General features: G+C 41.1%; 1 protein-coding gene and 1 non-coding gene across 2 annotated transcripts in view; one reads left to right on the forward strand and one right to left on the reverse strand.

The window, feature by feature from the left end:
* Window positions 1-26348, reverse strand: part of Ofcc1 (orofacial cleft 1 candidate 1) — a 286130-nt gene that overhangs the window by 215289 nt on the left and 44493 nt on the right. The gene's annotated exons all lie outside the window — the stretch shown is intronic.
* Window positions 14949-15095, forward strand: LOC115488228. Its single transcript, XR_003950741.1, has one exon. It is a non-coding gene; the product is annotated as a small nucleolar RNA SNORA48 (small nucleolar RNA).

Here is a 26348-nt window from a genome sequence, read left to right on the forward strand (position 1 = left end):
TAATATAATTACATCATTTTCCCTGTCCCTTCCATCCTTCTAGACTTTCTCATATACCCTTCCTTGTTTGCTTTCAAATTCATGGCCTCTTTTTTCATTAATGATTGTTACATATATATATGTACACACACATATGTTTTTATATATACATATATAAGTACAACCTGCTCAGTATATATAATGCTACCTGTATTATGTTTTCATGGCTAATACTTGGTATTAAATAAGCAATTTGTGTGCTCTCCTAGATAAGACTATTTCTCCCACTCCCAGCATTTCTTAGTTCCTTTTACTTCTTTATGCAGGACTGAAGCCTCCCAGACTTTCCCATCCACAATAGCATGCTTATTGGTATTATCCTCATTCCACTATATTTAGGCAGATACATTGGTGAGATTTCATGAGTGTAGCTTCTGACATTCTGAGGAGACAATATCTCACAGTAAATTATTTGTTCCTCCGGATCTTACAATCTTTCTGCCTCCTCTTCAACGATAATTCATGAACCTTAGGAGCAGACATTGTATTAAGATGTATCCATTGGGACTGAGGTCTATAACTCTGCATTTTGTTTAGTTTTAGCTTTATGAGTTATATTTGAAGTGTATAACCTTACTAAGAAAAAAATGAGAGTCTATCTTACACCTGTCAGAATGTCTAAGATCAACAATACCAGTGACATCTCGTGGTGGTGAAGATGTTGAATAGGGGAACATTCATCTATTGCTGGTGGAGTGCAAACTTGTGTAGCTATTATGGAAACCAGTGTAGCAGTTATTCAGAAAGATGAGACTCTATCTACCTCAAGATCCAACTATACTACTCTTGGGCATATTCCCAAGGGATTCTTTATCCTACTACAAGTACACTTGCTCAACCATGTTCATTGCTGCTCTATTAATAACAGCAAGAATTTGGAAACAACCTAATGTTCCTCAATGAAAAAAGAGATAAAGAAAGTATATTATATGTAGTGGCATATTACTTGGTTGTTTAAAAATTACATCATAAACTGGTCAGGTAGATGGATGGAAAATGAAAGAAATCATTCTGAGTGAAGTAATCCAAACTCACAAAGATAAATATGGTGTGTATTCACTTATTTGTGGATACTAGCCAGTAAGTAAATGATAACCAAATTATAATCCACAGACCCAGAGAGGTTGGGTACAGAGAAAGAGACTAGGGTACACACATGGATCTCCCTGGGAGGGGGAAATAGAATAGATTTTATGGGCGGTCTTGGAGAAAGAAGACAGAACAGAAAGATCAAGTGGGGAGGGGAGATAGAGTTAATGGAAGAAATGAAGAGACAGACAGATAGAATTGAGGGCTTCTGATGGGTGTTATGGCAGCCTAGTGAAGCAGAAACTACCTCAAATATATGAAGATGACCATAATGAAGTCTCCAAATAATGGGGGAGAAAGAGTCCCAAATAACCATCTCTTGACACCAAATGAAACTTCTACTACAGGGACCAGGTTACATTCAATTGAGTTGTTGGCCAAAGGACATCTATGTAAATCCCCAAATATTCCAGGCGATTGCCAAAACAATAGGCTTCTCTTCACAAACTGACATCAAGGCCCCATTGTTGACTACAACAACCACATGACTCATTCAACATGGAGATGCTGAGCTGGTGTCTACATAAAGCCTTTTACCCCAGTATTTCAGTGTCTTTGTTACAGGAACATACTCTGCATACTATCAGAAGAGAAACAAAGATCTTTTCCCAATCTGTTGGTTGCCATTTTGTCCTATTGACAGTGTCCTTTGCCTTATAGAAGCTTTTCAATTTTATGAGATCCCATTTGTCAACTCTTGATCTTAGAGTATAAGCTATTGGTGTTCTGTTCAGAAAAATTTCCCCTGTGCCCATGTGCTTGAGGCTCTTCCCCACTTCCTTTTCTATTAGTTTCAGTGCATCTGATTTTATGTGTAGGTCCTTGATCCACTTGGACTTGAGCTTTGTAAAAGGAGATGAGTATGAATTGATTTGCATTCTTCTACATGGTCACCGCCAGTTGAGCCAGCACCATTTGCTGAAAATGCTGTCTTTTTTTTCCACTGGATGGTTTTAACTCCTTTGTCAAAGATCAAGTCACCATAGATATGTGGGTTCATTTCAGGGTCTTCAGTTTTATTCCATTGATCTACCTGTTGGTCATTGTACCAATACCATGCAGCTTTTACGGCAATTGCTTTGTAGTACAGCTTGAGATCAGGGATGGTGATTCCACCAGAAGTTCTTTTTGTTGTTGAGAATAGTTTTCACTCTCCCAGGTTTCATCTGATAGAGAGCTAATATCCAATATATACAAAATACTCAAGAAGTTAGACTCCAGAGAAACAAATAACCCTATTTAAAAACAAACAAAAAACAAAACAAAACAAAACAAAAAAAACGCAGACACTATTACATATGCCAGCAAGATTATGCTGAAAGTACCCTGATACAGCTGTCTCTTGTGAGGCTATGCCAGTGCCTGGCAAATACAGAAGTGGATGCTCACAGTCATCTATAGGATGGAACACAGGACCCCCAATGGAGGAGCTAAAAAAAGCACCCAAGGAGCTGAAGGGTTCTGCAGCCCTATAGGTAGAACCACAATATGAACTAACCAGTACCTCCAGAGCTTGTGTCTCTAGGTGCATATGTAGCAGAAGATGACCTAGTCGGCCATCATTGGGAAGAGAGGCCCCTTGATCTTGCAAACTTTATATGCTCCAGTATAGGGGAACACCAGGGCCAAGAAGTGGGAGTGGGTGGGTAGGGGAGCAGGGTTGGGGAAGGGTATAGGGGACTTTTGGGATAGCATTTGAAATGTAAATGAAGAAAATACCTAATAAAAAATTGGAAAAAATGGGCTACAGAGCTAAACAAAGAATTCTCAACTGAGGAATACCAAATAGCTGAGAAGTACCTAAAGAAATGTTCAACATCCTTAGTCATCAGAGAAATGCACATCAAAACAACTCGGAGATTCGACCTCACACCAGTCAGAATGGCTAAGATCAAAAACTTAGATGACAGCAGATGTTGGCAAGGTTGTGGAGAAAGAGGAACATTCCTCCATTGCTGGTGGGATTGCAAGCTGGTACAACCACTCTGGAAATCAGTTTGGCAGTTTCTCAGAAAATTGGGCATAGTACTACCTGAGGACCCACGAATATCACTCCTGGGCATATACCCAGACGACGCTCCAACATTTAATAAAGACACATGCTCTACTATTATCTTCAATGCTATTTCCTAGTATTACAATTTTACTTCCTAGTATTGATTTTGATAATCCTTAAAAAAAACTCATAAAATAATTCCAAGTTAATTAACTAGAATATATAAAGAAATGTTATCTGTAAGTTCATATGCAAGTCATCTTTAATTTGCATTTTTTGTGCCATACTTCATTCTCCTTGGAACTAATGAAGGTCTCATCCCCTAACCAACTCTTTTTATTGCTGATTTGTGCTGCTGTTACAAAATGTGTCATGCTTATAAAGAAAGACTTGGTTTAACTCACGGTTTTGTAACTCTAAAGTCCAAAATCTCTTCACCCTCTGGCAAGGCTTCTATTAACTATACTGCATGGCAGAAAAGTGAGAAAGAATGGCGTCTGCGTGCAGAAATGTCCATGATAGTTGGGCAGATTGGTTTTCTAACAACCCACACTTTCAGTTCTATCCTAGTCCCAGGAGAGCTACACCACCAGTGGACAATATTAGCCCATCCTTTGGTGGTACCCATGTTTCAATTGCCTCCTAAGCAGTTTCCTACCTCAGTGATTTTGTCATCATCAGACCCTGGGGGGTGGGGGTGGGGGACCCAGCACTCTGCACATAAAAGTTTGGGATCTCAGTCAAACAACATTCTAGTCACAACAGTGCTCTATCAGTACATATGGGAATCTGCACTAAGACATAGATCAGGAGAATACATAATTTGTAATACAGTTCTCAGAAATGTAAAATCAGATGCAAAAATAATAACTTCAGGTGGCACAGAGAGGTGTGAAACCTAAGGACTGATGAGCATGTTACATTATAAGTTCATGAAGACCTGTGCATTCCTGGCAGATTTCCCGGATTTATTAAATCTTTAAGCTATTTAAAAAAAGAAAACATCTGCTTTGTGGGACATACCTCAGGGCCCAAGGGGGGAAAATATGTTTCTAATGTTAAACATAAAGTCACGCTTTCTGCCTTTCAACTAAATGATGTAACTACCAATGACCTAATGTCCTCTGAACTGTTTCTCCACATATCCTGTCTTTTTTATAGACACAGTATCAGGGAAAACAAATGAAATATTCAAAGATGAATAATTGCTTCCAGGAGGAAGCATAGTCAAGTGTGTCTATAGGATGTCTGCAGCACAGCTAATCCAATCAGTGTGTCAGGCTTGCTGGACAGAAGAATAGCTGCGGCACCCGCTTCTGATTGGGCCCTACTAGACAAGCATGTGTTAAAGCATGTTTAAAGGACACTTGGTGAATTCTGAACACAAACTGAATATTACATAAAGTGACTCTGAATTTTATTAAATATGTTGGTGTTACTTGGGTTGGGTTCTTCTACGTAACAAAGTACAAGCTTTTGGATTTACTCTGCATGTGTTCTTATAAAACTAACAGCCAGTCATTAACTCCTCCTCTGAAAATAATCCAGAAGTTGTTTTATTAAGCAGCTACAGGGACCTTCTTTACAGGCCAGCAGTAGAACTAGGTAGAGGAAATGGAAATCAGGCAGAGGAATTTCTAAATTACCTTTGGGAATATATTTTTAGAGATAAGGTAGAACATTTCGCCATGTCACATACAGTCAGGACGTCACCTAGCTTGGTCATCCCGATCCCCACACTGCAGTTCAGCATCTTTGCTCCAGTCACATTGCTTTCCCCTGTGTATTTCTCCAACATGGCTGTACTGACATCAATTCTCTGTTCTCGACTGCCCCCTGCCCAACCACCTCACCCCACCCCTACACCAAAGGAACACCCTACAGCTCAGAACCTATGTGTGCATTTGAAACATTGAATGTGTTTCTTTCTGTTTCATTTTGGATGCAGAAAGGCTGCCTCACTGTAGCCTGGGATATCTTCTGCCTCATTTCTACACTGTCAAGATTAGAAGCATACACTACCATTGTCTGAGGTGACATACATCACAACAGCTCAAATCTTTGTCAGTTGCTTACTCCATGGTTCCATTATGAGTCATTAGAAAAATAATTACCTAAGGATTGGAAAGATTACTGTTTGCTCATAGAGTACCTAAGGTACAACTACAACAACAACAACAACAAAGAACCACGAACAAAAACAAAGAACAAAAAACGTTACTTGTACAGCGAACAGCTGTGAGAAAATATTTCAATTTTTGTTTTATTTGTTTTTAATTTTTTATTTCTTGGTGTTGTGCATATTTTATTGTTCTTTTTTCCCTCTTTTTTTATAAGATATTTTCTTTATTTACATTTCAAATGTTATCCCCTTTCCTGATTTCTCCTCCAGAAAAGCCCCTCCCCCATCCCCTACCCCCTACCTCCTACCTCCTACCCCCTCCCCCTGCTCACCAACCCACCCATTCCTGCTTCCTGGCCCTGGTATTCCCCTATACTGGGGCATAGAACCTTCACAGAACCGAGGGCCTCTCCTCCTATTGATGACCGGTTAGGCCATCCTCTGCTATATATGCAGCTGAAGCCATGAGTCCCACCCATGAGTACTCTTTGGTTGGTGGTTTAGTCCCTGGGAGCTCTGGGGGTACTGGTTAGTTCACATTGTTGTTCCTCCTATGGGGCTGAAAACCCCTTCAACTCCTTGGGTCCTTTTTCCAGCTCCTCCATTAGGGACCCTGTGCTTAGTCCAATGGATGGCTGTGAGCATCCACTTCTGTATTTGTCAGGCACTGGCAGAGCCCCTCAGGAGACAGCTATATCAGGCTCCTGCCAGCAAGCACTTGCTGGCATCCACAATAGTGTCTGGGTTTGGTGATTGTATATGGGATGGATCCCCAGGTAGGGCAGTCTCTGGCTGGTCATTCCTTCAGTCTCTGCTCCACACTTTGTCTCTGTAACTCCTTCCATGGGTATTTTATTCCCCCTTCTAAGAAGGATCGAAGTATCTACAATATGAGATGAAGTGATGGGAGATATAATTGATGAACCAAATAAGGAATGATTGAAGCAAAGAGAAACAAGAATGAAGATGCATGGAGAATATTAATAAGTAGTTTAAGTCTAAGGTGTGTTACCTGGTAGTCTGAGAAATCACCCATTAGAGATGCCTTGTTAACATTTTCATAGAGAACATTGGCATTATTAAGAACTGATTCTTATATGTAACATTTATATATCAATAAAGAAAAGTACTTAACCATAGATAGCTACAGCTTCCAAAAACTCTAGGACATGATTAAGAGAAGATGAGAATGAGGAGGAGGAAGAGGAGAAGGAGCAAGAGGAGGAGGAAGGGGAAGGGGAAGGGGAAGAAAGAAAGAAAGAAAGAAAGAAAGAAAGAAAGAGAGAGAGAGAGAGAGAGAGAGAGAGAGAGAGAGAGAGGTGTGGATGGATGGAGGGAGGGAGGGAGGAGGGAGGGAGGGAGGAAGGAAGGAAGGAAGGAAGGAAGGAAGGAAGGAAGGAAGGAAGGAAGAAGCAATTTAACTAATTAGGAAAAAATAACCAAAACTTACAGGAACCAGCAATCCCCTCTTATTAATGACTTGAAACGTGATTAACTCTCCAACTGAAAGAGGCAGAGAAGCTGATTGCATTAAAAACAAGATTTATTAACTATTTATTGTTTAGAAGTACTCATCGTTAAGAAACTTTGAAACATGAAATTCACTGGCATGATGCTAACCACTACTAAGCCCAGCACTCACACTGGAGTTGCAGAGGCAGTCAGATGGCTGTGAGTGCTAGGCCAGACTGTTCTTAGTAAGCTTCCAGACCAGCTAGGCATACATAGTGAGACCCTTGTAGTATGCAGTGTTGGGGGGAACACTTCCAAGAGAAGGAAGATGAAGCCCAGGTCATGGGAAGAGGTGATAGGGAATTATGTAGCAGAGAGGATTGAGTGGGTGGAGGGTGGGATAGCAGAGAAGGGATACATAACACTAGAGACTTCCGAGACAGTCCTTTAGAAACCAAATCTTGTAGAAGCTTCCTAAAATATATGCATATACACACTTATATCAAAAGGTTTAAATGGAATTACCTTACAACAGTGTCCCTCCTAGCCACCACAGGCTATCAAATATAGCCTACACCCAGAATGGATTACCATTTGTGGAGTTGTTGCCTGTGGGATCCCATAGGCTTTCAAATATTGCAGTCAGTTGCTATTTTTTTTAATTACTATGGCCTAGGGTTATAGAGGAAGGGAGGAGAGCTTCAACCCCAGATAACTCATATTAAGATGGCAGGTGCTGACTGGCTCCCTCCTGATCTACCAACCTAGCTGCTCCACCACTATCAACCCTGGTAAGAATTTATTCCCGTAAGTTATCAGGCTTCACTCCTTGTTTGACCTTATAAGTTTCCCCACCCCCACCCTAGAGCCCCTGAGTATGCAGATGAAGCATCTTCCAACCCCCCTGTCCTGGCCAATGATGCACAGCCACACAAACCTTGCCCAGGGGCATAAATACCCCCTCTCTATCCACATTTAACTGAACCAGCTCTCTGAAGCTGTTGCCGGGTATGTGGGTTCTGTACCCACAGACCCATTGCCTCACCTGTCCAGGCTATGTTTCCCTCCCTCCAGCTCAACCTGGTGCACAAAGAGCCTGGCCATCCCATAGGGGGTGGGGGGGAGCAAACACAGAACAGCGGGTTATTCCGAAAACTTGATGGTGAGACTCTATTGCTAAAGACAGCCTATACTTAAGTCATAGAACAAGAGAAAACCACGCTGATGCTGCCCTGGTAATTCATTCCCATTGTTTAGCTTTCATGATGCTGAAAGGTGCTATGCATGCTGCAAAAAGACAAAAGCTATCATCAGGCTTCCTCAGCTGACCTGTGAGCTATAAGGGCAACCAGCCTGGTGGGTATACCTACTGGCACTAATAGCACTAATGTGAAAAGAGTAGCGAACACACTATGAATGGCTTTGGAGCCCACTTTACATAACAGAACTCATGTTGTTGGCATGGCATGCCACTAGAGTCACCAACCTGTGACTAGATAGATCATAGGCACTAGAGGAGAACCTACTACCATTAATCTCTTAAATGGGCATAGGATTAAGCTGACTCTTGATGACATATTATTTTACTCTTAGGTTAGTGTATCTCTCAATCTTCATCAAAGAAACTTCTTTTAGCCCCGAGATGGCAGTTGACACAGAAACCCACAACTGGGGTGCATGAAGAAAATAAGAGACTGCTGAGAATTTAGCCCTGAATATGTTGTACATAACACAAGCCCTCAGGGATCACCGAGAAGAGGCAGCAGAAAGATTGGAAAGGAATGACGGACTACATCGGAACAGTGTTTTCTGGACAGGGCAATTGCACACATGAACTCAGAGGTTGTAACAGCATGCACAAGATCAATCTGAGCAAATTCCTAGAACAGAGAGGGAAAATGGGCACACAGTCCCACCCTAAATGAGGAGTTATTGGCAGTGGATGGCCACTGGGAGAGAGTTGTTTTTCTTTCAGAACATGGCCTCTGAGTGGCTACCCATGCTGCAGTAGACCCTCACTTATGCATATTCTGGTGATCCAGAGCCTTGGTGGGTTTAAACAAAGCAACACATGAAGTTGGGAGAGAATGGTAAGGATATAATGAGGGAGGAATTGAAGGAGAAGCAATAGGAGATAGACTTGATTTTTATTTTAAAGGAAGAAAGAAAAGACAGACAAAGAAGAGAAGAAGGGAGGGGAGAAAGGAAGGAAGAAGGGAGGAAGGAGGGAGGGGGAGAGGGAGGGAGGGAGGGAGGGAGGGAGGAAGAGAGAGAGGAGTGAGCAAATGAAGCCCCTAAATAAGTTACACATATATCTGATAAAACAGAGTTCAAGCTAGAATTAGCCAGAAGTTATAAGGAAGGCTACTATACATGACTAAATGAAACAATCTATCCAGAAGGTATAACAATTATGACTATTGTGCACTGAATATTAGGGCTCCCAATTTCACAAAACAAGTACTACTGGACATAAAGGAAAAGAAGGGACCATATAAATAAGTAATGGCTTCACCCCACTCTCTCATTATGAGGGAAATCATACAGATGAAAATTTAATTAAAAAGACCTTCACACAGCAATAGCAACATAGTTCAAGAGGACTTCTTAAACATCTACATTCTGCTGCGTATTCTATTCAACAGCTGTGGAACAAACCCCCTTCTCAGCAGCCCAAGAAATGCTCCCCAAAAGGCAGCATCTTTTGAACCAGAAAGCAAGTCTTAGCAACTACAAATGAATCAGAGTAACTCTCATAGCCCATCACGTTACAGTGGAATAAAATGAGAAATCAATAGCAAGGAAAATATCAAACCATATAAAAGCTTGGGAGCTGAATGAACCCTTCATGAACATTGGGTTGTTGAAGAAACCAGAGAGGGAACACACACACACGCACACACACACACACACACACACACACACACACACACAAAATCCCAGAATAAAAAGAGAAGGAAATCACAAGTGATCAGAACATGAAAATGCTACATAGCCAAGGTGATTATAAGATGGTTTCAAGCTGTCATGGGGGACATAAAAACAACAGAAAATCTCCGATGATTAATCAAAAATCAAAACCTGGGAGACATTTAATCTCGGCTAATTACGAACCTTAGAAAAATAAGAAAAAGCAACAGTCAAAGTCAGTAGATGAGAAGGAAATTCGGAGGATTGGAGGAGAAATTAGTGAAATGGGGAAAAAAGAGTAATATGAAGGATCAAGGAACAAAGGGGTTCAAAGAACCCAAAAAGAAGACGAAAAAAAGATAAACCCTTTACTACATCAACCAATGAGAAAAGACACAAAACAATGGCATTAAATATGAAGAATGGAACCTTACAATGACTATAAATGAAATCTAGAGGATCATTAGGAAGTATTCTGAAAAACCTGTGATCCACTCACCTGAAAAATCCCAAAGAAGAAGATAAACTCAGAGACACGTATAAACTACAAAGTTAATTCTGTAAGATGCAAATCATTTTTAAAAGATGCATAGCACACACCAAGGTTGAAGCAGTGACTATCTCCCAAGGAAGCAAAGGTCAAGCTGGGACAGAAACCCTGCTGGACTCCATCACACTTTCAGAGAATGCACACCAATGCTCTTCAAGTTACTCTGCAAACAGAGAGGGGGAGAACAATAGGAAGCACAGTCTGTAAGGCCAGTACTATCCGGATGCCAGAACCAAAGACACAACAACAACAACAACAACAACAACAACAAACAACAAACCCTCCAGACTGCTCTCTATGGTGAGCATAGATTGGAGAATTCTCAACTAAGGACCTGTAAAGAGAATTGAACAACACATTTAGAACATCACACGCAATTACCAGGAACACAAAGGTAATTCCACAGCTGCCAACTGAGAAATGTAACACAACACCTAAGCTCAGCGTTAGAAATCACAAAGTGATTGTAAATGGGTGGAGAAAGGGTCTTTGAGAAGCTGCTTCTTCTTCTTCTTCTTCTTCTTCTTCTTCTTCTTCTTCTTCTTCTTCTTCTTCTTCTTCTTCTTCTTCTTCTTCTTCTTCTCTTCTTCTTCTTCTTCTTCTTCTTCTTCTTCTTCTTCTTCTTCTTCTTCTTCTTCTTCTTCTTCTTCTTCTTCCTCTTCTTTTTAAAAAACACGATTAAATGATAAAATCCCGGAAGATACTAAGACTACAAGAAGAGCATCTCATTGTAACATGTATGTGTGTATCACGTGCATCACAGCTGTCCGTGACACAATTTGAGCCAGTGTTACACTCAATGGGGGAAAGTGAAAGCTTTTCTCCTCGAAACTTAGAATAAGGGCTGGTCGCTGAGATGGGCTACTCTTAAAACATCACAGTCTGTGAAGCCTAGAGGTGAGAGGGCACGAGAAGGTAGGAAAAGGCATACAAATGGGAAAAGTCAACATATCCTCCTTTATAAGATGGGTTTTAATTGAAATGTTCTACAAATGTGGGGCTGGAGAGATGACTTGCTGCGTTTATGGAGTTCAAATTCCAGTACCCACACTAGGCAATTCACACTGCAATTCACACTGCAATTCACACTGCAATTCACACTGCCTGTAACTCCAAGCCCAGGGATCTGATAACCTCATCTGCTCTCCACAGATACAGCCCAGACATTAAATAAAAAGAAAGTGATTGTAATAATAAATAAATAAACCCTCTAAAAAAAGCCCACCAGAAAACTAATAAATATAACAAATACTATCAGCAACATGACAGAATATGCATTCAAAGAAAAAAACAAAAACACAAACAAACAAAACAGTAGCTTTTCCATATCCAAAAGCAAAGATTCGGAGAAAGAAATCAGGAAAACAAGCAAGCCCATTCGCAATAAACTTTAAAAAAGGTTAGGAATAAATCTAACCAAGAAGATGAACAACCTATGTAACCAAAACTTTGAGAGCTGTAGAAAGGGAGAGATTAAAGACCTGGAACATGGAGAGACATTTCAAGTTCAGAGACTTTCAAAATTAATACTGTAAACTAGCCATATATCTGAAAGCCATCTATGGATTCAACACATTTCCCATCCAAACTCCAATGACATTCTTCACACATTTCTTCTAGAAAAAAACTACAAAAAAAAAAAAACCTTTTAACATTCACGTGAAGTACCTGGAGTAGCCAAGAAATCCTAGGCAGAAAGAGTAACACTGCAGACACTTCAGAGAGAGAATGGAGATCTCTAGATTGCCTGACTGGTGATATCTGGCATTTGCCTTATCGAAGAATAATTTGACACCCTTCAATCTGGGAGTGATTGAAATCAGCTATCTTGATAGACTGCTGTAGCAGCCATTGTGGTTGGCCGAAGCTGGGTCGCTTAACTGTCAGCGTACACTTAGTTTATAAGTTGCTTGCACATCAAGCAATGTTGTACCTCACTAGATATCGAAGGCCCTTTGCACTAACTCACCTAACAGCTACTGAGCATGGTTTACACTAATTTATACTGAATCAGTATTACAATCATAAGTGGCAAATAATTGGCGTGTTGGGTGCAGTCTGCTACCCCATCAACTGTCACATTTCCTTAAGCTGTATGTCTTGGGTACAGCACACATCTAATCTCTATTGAGAGGTATTAAAAACAAAACTAGTATATTAACTGCACCCAGTGCATTCCTTTAGCCTATTTCTTCAGTGTGATAAACCCATTGGACCTAGAACCACAGAAACATAGAAACTAGAATGTCTGTGTATTTTTTGGAAGAACTAATTGAATTGAATGATCATCTTTTTGCAGCACACATTGTTAGTGTTGATTAGTTTTAATTGTCAATTTGACACAACCCAGAATCACCTGCCAAGAGCGTCTCCTAGGGAATCATCTAGATTAGGTTGAACTGTGGGAATGAGATCTATACCTTTGAGGTTTTTTGTTTTAGTTTTTGTTTTTTTTGGGGGGGGGGGGGGCAAATGAGATGGGAAAACCCATCCTGAATTGTGGGTGGGACCATTTCATGAGCTGGGCCAAATGGAAAGGGAGAGTCGGCTGCGCCCTGGAAGTGTGTATGCACACCTACTCTGCTTTTGACTGGATGTGACCAGTAGCTTCATGTCCCTGTGCCTTGACTTTCCAGCTGTGATGTACTGTAACCCAGAACTGGGAGGTAAATATAAACTGTACTTTAGGGAAATTGGAAATGAAGCTGGGACAACACATTAATATTCACCAAGGTTCTCTGCTACATAAATCTTCATTGGTTAAGCTACTGAAGTTTTCATTAGGCAGAGTTTTAAATTTATCATACATCCTATTGTTCTGTTACTTCTCCACATGAATTTATTTCCTGGGGAATAGATATATGTTTTCTCACCTGCTTCCTGGGGATTCCCTGAGGCTAGGTATATTGCTTACCTGTGTGGTTTGAATTGCTCCTTGTAGGACCTTAGGCAAGTGATTTAACACCACCATCATGGAAGTGGCTATCCTCACTGTGAGGGGACATTATCCATATTATAACATGAGTAATGAATCCATTAAGATATAAAGCACTCAAATAGCTCATCACATTTGATAAATAATAAATATCCATGTCTAATTTAATTATGTATCATTGTCATCAGCTGTAATTCCCTGCTAATACTGGGTGATAGTGTTTCCTTGTTTTAATAACAATATTTTAAATTGCTATGTATTTTCACCCACTGAAGTGAAAAAAGTTGTGAAAGAAATAATGAGTGAATGAAGTCTTCCCAACTATGTACATAACTTACAAAGCATACCATTAAAGTAGGACACTTGTCTATTGTGGGCTATGTTCAGAGTTTGAGAATTGACAAATGGCTTGGCCAATAAACTTGCATTGAAACCACAGGAATCTATAACCAGAAAGAAAGAAAGAGAGAGAGAGAGAGAGAGAGAGAGAGAGAGAGAGAGAGAGGAAGGAAGGAAGGAAGGAAGGAAGGAAAAGAAAGAAAGAAAGAAAGAAAGAAAGAAAGAAAGAAAGAAAGAAAGAAAGAAAGGAAGGAAGGAAGGAAGGAAGGAAGGAAGGAAGGAAGAAAGAAAGAAAGAAAGAAAGAAAGAAAGAAAGAAAGAAAGAAAGAAAGAAAAGAAAAGGAAAAGAAAAGAAAATTTTCTTCCCTCTGTGAAATTTATATTTTCTTAAGCAACAATTGGTCCCACAACTGTTCATCAGATCTTCAGCCATTCATTCAGAGGAGTTGGGATATTTTGCTTCCCAGAATGATCTTCATCTTGTGTTTGCAATGATCTAAGATGCCTTGAAGCCTTTACTTGAGTTATTTCTCTGATTATTTTTATTTCATTTGAACATCTCAACAACCCTAGTTACAGATTTAAGAGAAATCTGCTTCTCCCATGTCACACATCAGAGCAACTGGAGTCCAAATTCTGTAAGTCCCCAGAGTAAGTGTAGTCTCCTGTCTGTGACACCTCAAACATCCTAATAGCTCCCACGGGGGACAAGTGAGTACAGCCCAGAGTGAGGATTTAATCACGAAAACATCAAAATAACAATAACCTCCTTTCATATGTATGCCTCTTCAAATTACTTAAAACCCTTTAAGACGGCTCACCAACCTTGTATTCCTGGCCATTGTGAGCAAACCCAGATCCTGTTTCCTCTTCTATACAAATACAGAGCCAGTAAGAAGTTAATCTTAGTCAGGAGTACACAATTGGAACACGATGTAGCAAGATTCCCTTGAAAGAGCACTAGTTTATAACTTGGTGGATATAAATAATTCTTGTGTTTTTATCATGTGGCAGGAGAGCTCTTCTGCCTGCTTGTACTTTTTAAAACAATAAAGTGAACTGTCTTCAGTTGTTTAACCTAAGGATAAAACAAAAGATGATTTCCAAAAGCTTTTCTCATTTGTTTTGTTTTGTTTTGTTTTGTTTTGTTTTGTTTTGTTTTGTGGTCAAACTGCATTCTTATTAGGGGTAAAATTTTGAGAGTCGTTTCTTAAATAGAAGTCTCTCCTCTTCAAAAACCAAGCCTAGAACATCCCTGCTTTGCCAGGTATGGTACAGGGATGATGGAGGGAAAAATGGAGTTCTCACACTCATCCAGGAAAATGGACCACACAGAAACTAACATTAATTTATGTGAATATATGCTTCATTAAAACAACAACGACAACAAAAGCAAGCAAAACAATCAAACAAACCAACAAACAAAACCAAAAACCGCTGAATGATCCCTGAGCCCTGGAAGGGGGAGTGTGATGTCCCATTTAGAGCAGAGCATTCTGAAGTAAAAGCCCTTAAGTGCCACACCTGGCAATGGGCAAAGAGTCACCTTGTTGGTGGGGTTGCTCTTACATAAGGCAGGGACAGAGCAGATGGCAGTCCTTTGTTCATCCTAGCTTGATGCCTGGCTTGGTGACCAAAGATGTTTTATGGCTGAGACTCATAAATATCAAATCAACTCCAGGAAGTGTAGCACGGGAGGAGGGAGATAGACTTATGGACTGCCATGCATGGATGAAAGATGTCACCCTAGGCCTGCCAGCTGTGTCGATAGCTTGCAGTGGGAGCCACCCCCAATGTGTGAATATGTGGTGGTCAGGTGGGGAAGAAAGAGAAGTGGAGCAGCTTGAGCATTGTGTAGAGAGATGGAAATGGAGACTCCAGGGTAGAGAGGAGCAACGTGTTGTGAGTGGCCAGCCTTGTAATCTGGGGCCATGGCAAGGTCCCAACCTGAGCTGCCATTGAGGACAAAGTCTGAGTCTGTAGCTATACAACAGCAAGGGTGGATGTTGATGTCAGTGGCCCCCATTTCCACTAGAGAACATGGGGACATCCCTGGTGGGGCAGCTGTAGAGGGGCCACATGGATGTTCAGGGGCTGTGCAGAATTATTTCCCCTTAAATGGCTGTGACACTCAGGAGAGCTGGCCCCACCACTTACTGATGGCAGAATTGAGAGAGCAGGCCCAGTGACTCACACAGGCAGCACAGTGGAGTTAGCCTCTGGTGGCAAGGGTGTGGGGTAAGCCAGCCCTAAAGGTGTGAGTGTGGGAGAACTGACCTTGCCACTCATCTGCCATGGGGTGGCACCAGCATCGAGGTGATGTCCCCTCTGGTCCCCCATAACCCCATCATCCCATATCTGCCATCATATATTTCCATGACACAAGGCAACAACAGGATATTGGAAGGAGTCCCGATAAGGATCTAATATTGATGATGTCACATAGGCCAAAGATCTCGAAGCAGACCAATGACTCACTGCAATGAACAATTGCAAGTGAAGACGTGTGGACAGAGGGGTATGCTGTAGGACACACTATGACACACTGTGACACACTGCAGCTTCCAGGATGAGATGTTTTCTATGCTTTAGTTTTTGTTGTCTGTCTGTTTGTGTGTTTTTATTTAGGGGAGGGTGTTGCAAAGGGGAAGGGTGGATATGAGGGGATGGGGAGATCAGCAAGAATGGGGTACATGATGTGAAAATCACAGAGTCAATAAAAAGTTTGTTTGTTTGTTTGTTTGTTTAAAAAAGCCACACTTCTGGATAACTACCAGGAAACAGTGATACAACTGTTCAGTTGCTCATGTGACCTTACATCGATTGTGTCAACATATACAAGACTCATGCAAAATCAAGACATATAAAATTCCAGCATGGTGACAGGAAGTCAACACAAAGTCGCACCCCCCCCCCCCCAGCTGCAAAGCTACTGGAAATTGTGAGCTGCATAGGGAAAGGGGCTCCATTTTCTTTAAGGATCTGACCACTGGTAGCAGGAGTACACTTAGTGTCTACATACACAATCAAGAATAGATAGGTGGTGCAAATTCAACTTGATGTATGAAATAAAAAAAGAAAGAAGAAACAAGTGTGTGGGTAGCAAAGGAATAGATCTAGGAGAAGATAGAGAATATAAAAATTCTCTGCATGAAATTCTCATGAATGAAGATAGACAGACAGACAGACAGACAGACAGATTAGCTGAAGTTCGCAAGATGGCTCATCAGGTAAAGGCACCTGCCAGCAAGCCTAAGGCCCTGGGTTCAATCCCCAGAACCCATATGGGGGAAGAAGAAAACCAGTTCCCAGGAGCTGTCTGACTTACATATTTTTTCCAGTAGCTACCTGTATCCTGTGGTAATGCCTGCACGTGCGCACACACACACACACACACACACACACACACACGATATCTGTAATCTTTAAAATTTTAATACAAATCCTAAAGCCAGTAATTACTTGGAGTGCTTCATAGATAGATAGATGACAGATGGATAAATGATAGATCGATAGATAGATCGATAGATAGATCGATCGATCGATAGATAGATAGATAGATGGATGGATGGATGGATGGATGGATGGATGGATAGATAGATAGATAGATAGATAGATAGATAGATGATAGATAGATGATAGACAAATGATGGACAGACTAACAATAGACGGCTGATAGATAAAAATATCAAGAGCATCTTTTAAACAGATAGACTGTAGCAGCAAGTGGGCTGACTGACTATAGCACAGAGAATTAGGCAAAAAAGAGAGTGCAGAGAGAGGCACAAAGCGGTGCTGGGGGTAAGGAATAAGGGCTAAGCACATCAGGTGAGTGATGGGGTTTGAATGGTTGATTTGATGAAGAAATGGTACAATTTAATGCCAGTGTTCAAGTTGCTAGTTTCAAGGATGTGTTAGTAAGAAGTTCTCAATGATGTGACCCAGTACCTGACAGAATCATCTACAAAGATGAGAAACATATTCATAGTTCTAAAGGTTCAAACTCATCATGATTGGGGTAGAACAGCTTATTCCACTGGGCCAGAAAGCATAACTAGGGGAAGGGACCACCTAGACCAAATAAACCTACAGAGGCACACACCCGGTAACCTATGTCTTTCCCCATATCCTCACATTTCCCTCCAAATAGCATCACCATTCAGGGATAAATCCGGGGATAACACATGAGCCCATCGGAGACATTTAACACTCTAAACTACAGCATCCCATCTCTGTCCCCAAAGGATTGTAGCTGTATTATAACTATTAACACAGTACTGACCTCATCTGTAAGAGTTTCCAAAGCCTCTGGGTGGAAAGATAAATAGATCAACAGATGAAGGTGTTTACCACCAGGTCTGTCAATCTGAGTTCAATCCCTAGAACCCACATGGTGGAAGAAGATACCTGACTCCGGCAAGTTGTTCTCTGACTTGCAGACATGCATGCATTGTGGCATGTGCGCGCACAGAGAGAGAGAGGGGGGGGGAGAGGGAGAGGGAGAGGGAGAGGGAGAGGGAGAGGGAGAGGGAGAGGGAGAGGGAGAGGGAGAGGGAGAGGCAGAGGGAGAGGGAGAGGCAGAGGGAGAGGCAGAGGGAGAGGCAGAGGGAGAGGCAGAGGGAGAGGGAGAGGGAGAGGGAGGGAGGTAAATAAATAAATTTAATAAGAAGAGTATTTAAATTTTCCAAAGTTTTAACAGTTACAGTTGGGCTCAAAAATCCTAATCCAACGTTCTTTCTCTGACTCAGAACAAACTGTCAGTTCTGAGGTCTTATAAAGTCAAAAACACCTTATAAATTTCCAATATACAATAACAGTATGAACATTTCATTTCCAAGAGAGAGGAATAAACAAATAACGGAAAGACTGCACCAAAGAAATACTGATGTTCAGTAAGGCAAACACACCCACATGCCTGGCTCCTCTAACATCCTGGGATATCTACCAAAATTTAGGCTCACATCAGAATTTCAGGCATGCCTAAACGTTTTATGCCATTGCAAACACTTTGCTTTGAAGAGCGAGGTCTTGGGCTCCCTTCTGGAACAGGGGCTACTTCAGGGACCCATACTCTGTGTCTGACCTAATGCTACTATTGCTGTGATGAAACACCATGGCCAAAGTAAGTTGTGGAGTAAAGGGTTTATTCGGCTTACGCTTTTGGATCCCTGTTCACCACTGAAGAAAGTCAGCACAGGAACTCAAACAGGGCAATAACCTGGAGGCAGAAACTAATGCAGAGACCACGGAGGGGTGCTGCTTACTGGGTTGCTCAGCATGGCTTGCTCGGCCTGATTTCTTAGAGCACCCAGCTCAACCAGATCAGAGACTTTTCATAGTGAGCATGCTCAGAAGCATATGCACATATGATTAGGCGGCAAAATACAGAAAAGATTTTACTTTACTGAAAACAAAAACTAAAAAAATACACGTAGTTAAAGAGTCTCTCTCTCTCTCTCTCTCTCTCTCTCTCTCTCTCTCTCTCTCTTTCTTTCTTTCTCAGAGGAAAAACATTGGCAAGTCCCAAATATATAGGACTTAACCTGCGGTCCAAAGAGGAAAAATGAAAATATATTGACCTAATTGATAATTAAGACAAAATATGTCTTGAGTTAGTAACATGTAGCATGGAAGTAATTAGAATTGACAGCTTTTGGCATCTGCACTGGAGATGAGAGGAGGTAAAGTTGTGATATATATTTCTACCTTGGTATTAAAAGGGACATGAGAAAATTGATCCTGAAATAAGGACAGGGCAAGTAATGAAATCCAGCAACTAGGATGTGTCCTACGGCCTCATGCATACTAAGCAAGCATGCACTCAGCTTATTGTAAAGTCACTCCTCCAGAGAGCTTCCCAGACTTTCCCCTTCCTCTCCCTTTTTATCCCAGAGGCAACAAGCTAGTTGGAAAGGCCAGCCTCTTCCCTGTGATTCCTAACCACGGTGTAAGTCAGACGGGCTTCCCACAAGGCCATCTGTTAGGCACCACCTACCTCTTCCAAAACCATTTCATACACACAGCTGTTCAGACTAACAACACCTCATCTTATGTAAGATGGCTGTGCCACATGTATTGGCAGCAAGGTACTTTCCTAGAGAGAGAATCATTGAAACAGAGAAGTATTCTCAGTGCAAGGGTCTGTGCTGTATCTGTTTACCGTCACTGTAACCGAATCCCTCAGATCAAATGATTTATAAAGAGCAAATGTGTATCTGGTTTGTGATTCCGAAGTTTGGGAAATTTAAGATTAGGTAGCTGCATCTGGTAAGCTGCTTCTTCGTGGTGCTGACAAAGGGTCCCTGCAGCACAGGGCATCATTCAGAAAGACAGAATGTCTCCTATCTTACACCTCTGCTCTTCCTACAAACCCACAGTTCTGTGACTGCTTCAAGTGCTTGCTATGCAAGCATAAGGACCTAGCTTCAGATCCCAACACTCACATCAGAACACCAGGCATGGCAGCTCACTTCTGCAATCTCAACACGGGCAGGTAGAGAATATCAGGAGGAGTCCCAAGTCTTGCTAGCTAGGTAATCCAAAGTGTTGCCCTCTGGGTTTAATGAGATACCCTGTGTCAGACACCAAGGCAAAGTTTCCTGCTATCAATGCTACCCTCCACATACCAAGCACTTGTGTGAGCACCCACATGTGTGTGATCACACACACACACACACAAATAAAGCTGGGTCCCTTTGAACCAAGTCCACACCCTCACAGCCCCCTTTAACCTGAATTCCTTCCCTAAGGTTCCACCCACAGACACCATGGTTAGAAGAAGTATCCCAATATTCAATATATGACAGAGCAGATTAAACTTCAAACAGGAGTTTGGTGGAGGCTTTTATAACCCAGTAGTCTGCTTTCTGTTGACTCTGAAAGAGACAAAGTTGAAGCTCCTTCTCAGGAATTAAACAGCTCCTCAAAGCACCAGCTGGGGGCCATTTGCATCCAAACCATCTTAGAAGGACAATTTATTTGAAATGTAGATTCTTGCTGTCCTTTCAAACCAATCAAAGCCTACACACCCTGCCCAGTCAGGGCGTTTCAGGTGTTACAATGCTTTAAAAGTTTAGTAGTACCTGCAAAACATATAATTAACTCAAAGAAGAAAATTGTCACCAATCCCACTGGCTGTGTCATGAACTGGAGGGTTACCTGAAATCTTTTAAAACTAAAAGATTTCTACTAAAATATAGTAGAAAAGGGCCACTAGACTTCTGAATGGAACAGAAACTTCTGTGACCTTCTGTGACAATGCTCTGACCAAAGTCCAGTTTGCTTGTGAGTGTCCCCATTTAATACGGAACTGGTCACAGCTTTTGGACCCTAAACTCAGCTTTCTCACCCATTGCACGTGGAGTCTTCAGCCCATGGATCACTATGCCTCCTGGTCAAAATATGAAGATCTCTACCCTAACCACTACAGCTGGGAGAGTTGTTTGTAACTTTATTCTGCTCAAAAAAGTAAATAAATAAATAAATAAAAATGTAAAGAAATAGAATTCAAAGAAACCAGAGGTGGACTCACTACAGAACTTCAAAGTCCAATCTCCCTCCACAGCACCACCGTAGGAGTACCTGAGCTTTGGTGGAGTAGCTGAGCTTTTGGTGGAGTAGCTGAGCTTTGGTTCAACAGACATAGGATTGCTGCTGCTTTTCCCTCCTGTCTTAGCCCCTCCTATAAGGCATTGGGTTAGGCCTTAGCTTACCAAGGCTTTGCTTAACAAGGCACAAACGAGGCTTTAACTCATGGTTCACCACAGCTTCATTTTCCTGTATAGTCTTCCCACCAAAAAAAAAAGAAAGAAAGAAAGAAAGAAAAAGGGTGTTTTAGGAGATTGCTACTAGTGTCATTTGCTCTGCCTGGGGGCTAGTTACTCTATTTGGTTCATTTTTTGAAAATATTATGTTACATCCAAAGGCAAGAAATTGATGGTGGCTTGTTCCAGGTTTGCTTATGTAATTTCTGAGAGATTAAATTAGTTAATCAGAAATTATGCGGGCTAAAATAGATCTGTCGGCTTCTAAATCTACAGTAGAAAATTGCTTTTTAAAAAATAATTTGAGTGGTGTGTTGTTTAAATTCTTTTTTTTTTTTTTAGTCTATTCGCTCAATTATGAGACTTGAGTTTTAACAGTGCTGTTGGAGAGTGATGAGCAGCGAAAGAAGCCACGGAGAACGGAAGCCGAGCATCCATGTGTGACCTCCTAGAGATGAGCCGGCAGCGTGCACGCAGGTCAAGGATGGGCACAGGGACAGAGGAGGTGAGGTGGAAGGGATACCTAGGAATTCTTGATGAAGAGAAAAATAAGAGAACATCTCAGCTTCCATTCCTTCATCTGAAACATAGCCACATCATGCCTACCTTGTGTGTGTTTATAAAAGTGAGAAGAAACTTGAAAAATGCTACCCAGATGCTGGACACAGGCTTCATGCTCAATACACCAAAACTCAAATTTTGTATACTTGATCTCTGCTATAGCTAGCTAGCAAGCAGTTACACCAGCCAAGTTGGGGATAGTAGGGAGTGGCTAGGAGTCTCTGGGCTCTGGAAGACAACACCACTATGAAACCGCTTTCTCTATATTTAGAAAATGGCTAATAGTTATATTCCTGCATTTATAGGCAGCAATAAAATTCGTTCATTATTTTATCTCTACATGGGGGAAGCCTGGAGGGGGAGATACAAATACCATTGTAAGTGTATGGAGGCCAAAAAACAATCTGAAGGGATGGGTTCTCTCCTGCTATATAGGTTCTAGAAATCAGTCTCAAGTTATCGGGCTCAGAGGCTCCTTTACACTGAGCCATCTCCTGGGCCACCATATACATATACACATACACATACACGTACACATGCATATACATATGCTGGGGATGGAGCAGCTACAAGAGTGATTTTCAGCTCTTGATGCATGTTGGTGCTTCTTTTAAAAATGTGGGTGTCCAGCCCCACTTCCCCTCCCCCACCCTGGACTGTCTCACTTCACACCAGTTTATTCCGCAGGGTGGGAAGCCCCAGCGTGAGTGGTCTAAGGTGAGAGACGATGATAGTGCAGGACTGGGGTCTCAGCATCAGGGAGCCTGAGGCAAGATGAAGTGGCAAGAGTCTCACCAGCTCAGCAACACCAACAAAAAGAACAAATGTGTGATAATATATAAAAGTAGTAAAAAAAATTACATAATGAGATTACTCTCTAGCTATTGTCTGAATTTAATAATGGCTAGCTATTGCTATATAAATATTTATATACATTTATATTTGTAGTTTACAATACATACATATAAATGCAAGGCTAAAAAAGCTTAACCCACAGACATTTGATATTTCACTCTTAATTAGCTCAGTGTTTATCTCTCAAAAAGACATTTTTTTTCATTCATACAAAAATCATTATCACTCTATAAAAATTGGCACTGACTTTTTTTTTTTTAAACAAACTTACTGTTTGGGTTTTGTTTTTGTTTGGTTTGTTTTCACTTCAGAGGGGCTTTGTATTCAGATGGGGTCATACATAGTTCAGGCTGGCCTTGAACTCAATGTGCAGCCAAACCTGTCCGTGAACTGTTGGCTTCCCTTCTCGACCTCCCAGGTGTTGAGATTAGTCACCACACCTCGCTCCGTGGTGACCTATTTTATTGCAACTTCAGGTTGACAGAGAGACTGCGCAAAAAATAAAGATCCATAAAAAGCATCCCCACATAGGCCACACTGGCCCTGTCCCGGGGGCCTCACACCCAGCCTCCTCCGCTGTCAACACCTGCAAGCAGTGTCACACATTAGAAAGAAGTGATGACCTCACACAGGCAAGTAGGCATCATGCCAAGGCCACTGCTTACGTCAAGTTTGCTCTGGGTTATATATAGTCTTCAGGTTTGGACCAATGTATCTGACAATAGAAGGCCATACAGTGTACTTTCATAGTCTTAAACAGTTCTCTCTGCTCCCTTGTTCCCCACTCCCTAACCTCAAACACTGACAGCCGTTGATCTTTCCACCACCTCCATAGAGACTGTTTTCCAGAAGGCCAAACAATTGGAATCACAACAACATAGCTTTTCCTGATTGATATCTATTTCTTACTTATTAAGAAGCATTCTGGGGTCTTCGTGGGGTCAGGTGGCTTTGAGAACCTCAGTTCTTTGTAGTGCTAAGGAATGTTCCATTGTCTGAATGCACCAGGAAATGGCCGATTATGATATATGTCCATGGTGAGATTTTTACATGATAACGCTGTAACATGTCAAAGGTTTCTGTGAACACTGGAGAAGTTATTATGCCTGAAGTACTTAATATCCAGGTCTCAGTAAGGGCTGCAGAGTGTAAGCTATGATTATGAGACAGGAAAAGGTCTTGAGTTTAATGTGTACATGAAGTTCTTAAAGGGTTTGCATTAAATTATACACTTTAAGTTCTCATCGCAGTGATTATGAGATGTTGTCTGTTTCTGTACTCAGGAGTATACACTTTAATTAGCACCTCAGGTGTCCCAAGAGAGGCTGATGGGCCATATTTGAAAAGAGCAGCACTGTTGGATTTCATGTGAGGAGTCCCAGAGATAATGATATGAGAAGCATGAAGTACTAGGAAACAAAATAGACATCACGGAGGTAAACAGCCAGCCAAATAACAGGGAGGCAGTCTTGAAGGCTGCAGCAAAGAAAACGGTTACACATTAAGAACTGGGAAGTGGAGACACAGATAGAAAATTCGAATTTCCTTGTTTGTGTGTCTGTAGGTGTGTGGGGTATATGTATGTGTGTGATGTATGTGTGTGGTATGAGAGTGTGGTATATGTGTGTTTTCTGTGTGGAGTGTATTGTGTGGGGTATGTATCTCTGTGTATGTATAGATTGCGTGTGTGTGTGTGATATGTATGCATGTATACTAGGGCTGTGTGTTTGAGATGTGTGTGTGTGTGTGTGTGTATGCACCCTTGCCTATTCACACAAACTAGGTAATCTCTGGTCTTATAGACCATTCCCCTTTACAGGAGCCCCCAAGGCATAGCCTTTGAAATTCTAAGTGCCCATAACACAGAAAAGTCATGTAGAATAATTATGTGAAGAAAAAACTTTATGCTAATAATTCATGAGTTGCTTCCTTGGGGACTCATTTGGCAGACAGATGTGATCTGCTGTCTCCTTCAAAGTTTTGAGCCAACATATTATTGGTGGAGTATGCTGATCTGAATCTGCAGTTACTTACACTGTGTCATGGTCACCTCGGGTCCATAAGATTTCCATCACCTCGAACATTCATCATGTCTTTGCGTGAAAGCATGCTTAGTCCTCATATTTAATTACTCCAAAACAACAATCCACAGTTAATTATGTCCTATAGATCACTTAATTGAAAATAAGTTGGCCTTTGGAAAAAAATTAAGAGTTTATGTTCTTAACCTCCATTCATATGATAACTGGAGTAGAATATGTCTGAATCATGCTATCCTTCAGAATTTGTCGATAGTGGAGTGCTTACATCTAGATGACTAAACAAATTATATATATAATATACTTATATGCTCTATAGTAATATATGCTTATACATTATTACATCATATATTTATATATTGTACATATTATATAATTTATTATATATATTTTATATATTATAAATATGTATAACTATAAATAATTATATAATATATACAATTATTTACTTATCTTTTTATAATTTGGGGGTGTGTTCTGTGTGTGTGTTTGTGTGTGTATGTGTGTGTGTGATGTATACTTGTGTCCCCATGAGGATGTGTGCACTCATGCAGGTGGATGCCCCAAGTTCATTTCAATGTTTTCTTCCTCCATTGCTCTCCACTGTAGTTTTTGAGACAAGTTCTCTCAGTGATCATGGTGGTCACTGATGTAGGTAGACTGCCTGATCAATAATTGCCAGAGGTCTGCCTATCTCTCCCTCCCCAGAACTGCAGTTGTACATGCACACTGCTGGGCCCATCCTTATGTTTATTTGTTTGGTTGGTTGGTTGTTTTGTAGTACATCCGAGAATCCATGCTCAGTTCCTCATGTTTTATAGGGCAAGCACTTTAGAGGCAGGATCACCTCCCCCATTTTTAAAGTCTTCACGGGATGTTGAAGACAGCTCTCCAACATGAAATAGAACAAATAATTCAGAATACGAGCTAAATGAAGATCATTTATTTCCGAGTGATACTGCTCACAGCTCCTCGCCAGTATCACAGACGCTATTGGTTTCTGCTGAGCACAGCTTATCTTTGCTCTAATTATCTGGTTAATGTGTCATAACCCCGATTCTGCCAAACCCTGAGTGACCTTGGCGTAGTTTCTTGAAAATACCTCAGTTTCTCTGTTCACAAAATGAGAGTAGTCATTCTTGACACCTTTATATTTTGCCGAGGTATTTCAAAAATTAATGAGCCGTGAAAGCTCTGAGCTCTACTGATCAAAATCACGATGGGACTACAAAGAGTTATTTTTATTTACTAACGGCACATTTTTATTGTGCCGCTAATGAGCACCGTGCTCCGCTATAACTCACTCAAGAGGAAAGGTAAAGTCACAACCATCCAGGAGGTAGATGTGAAGAAAGCTGTCTCTCTCTGTATTCTGAAATAATTCTTGTTAATATTAATTAATGTTATATAAACATTCGGAAAACAAGACTTTCTGGAAGGCTTTTCCTGGTGAAAGAGACTCCTTTGCACATAACCTCAATGTCCTGTGTCCTGGGAATTTCCCTTGAAGTCATATACTGTGAATGAAATTCACATGGCAGCACTCCCAGTGAATTGGTCACACAGTCAAAATATGGACATTAAGATAATGTTGGCAGAACCTCCTTTTTTGTTTGGTAGTTCACATGTTTCCTTACCTGCTCTTGCATATGTGCATCCATGTAAATTCCACCTCATTGTGCTCTGGGACGGAGGGAA

This window comes from Mus musculus, chromosome 13 (assembly GCF_000001635.26).
Source record: "Mus musculus strain C57BL/6J chromosome 13, GRCm38.p6 C57BL/6J".
NCBI classification, from domain to species: Eukaryota; Metazoa; Chordata; class Mammalia; order Rodentia; family Muridae; genus Mus; species Mus musculus.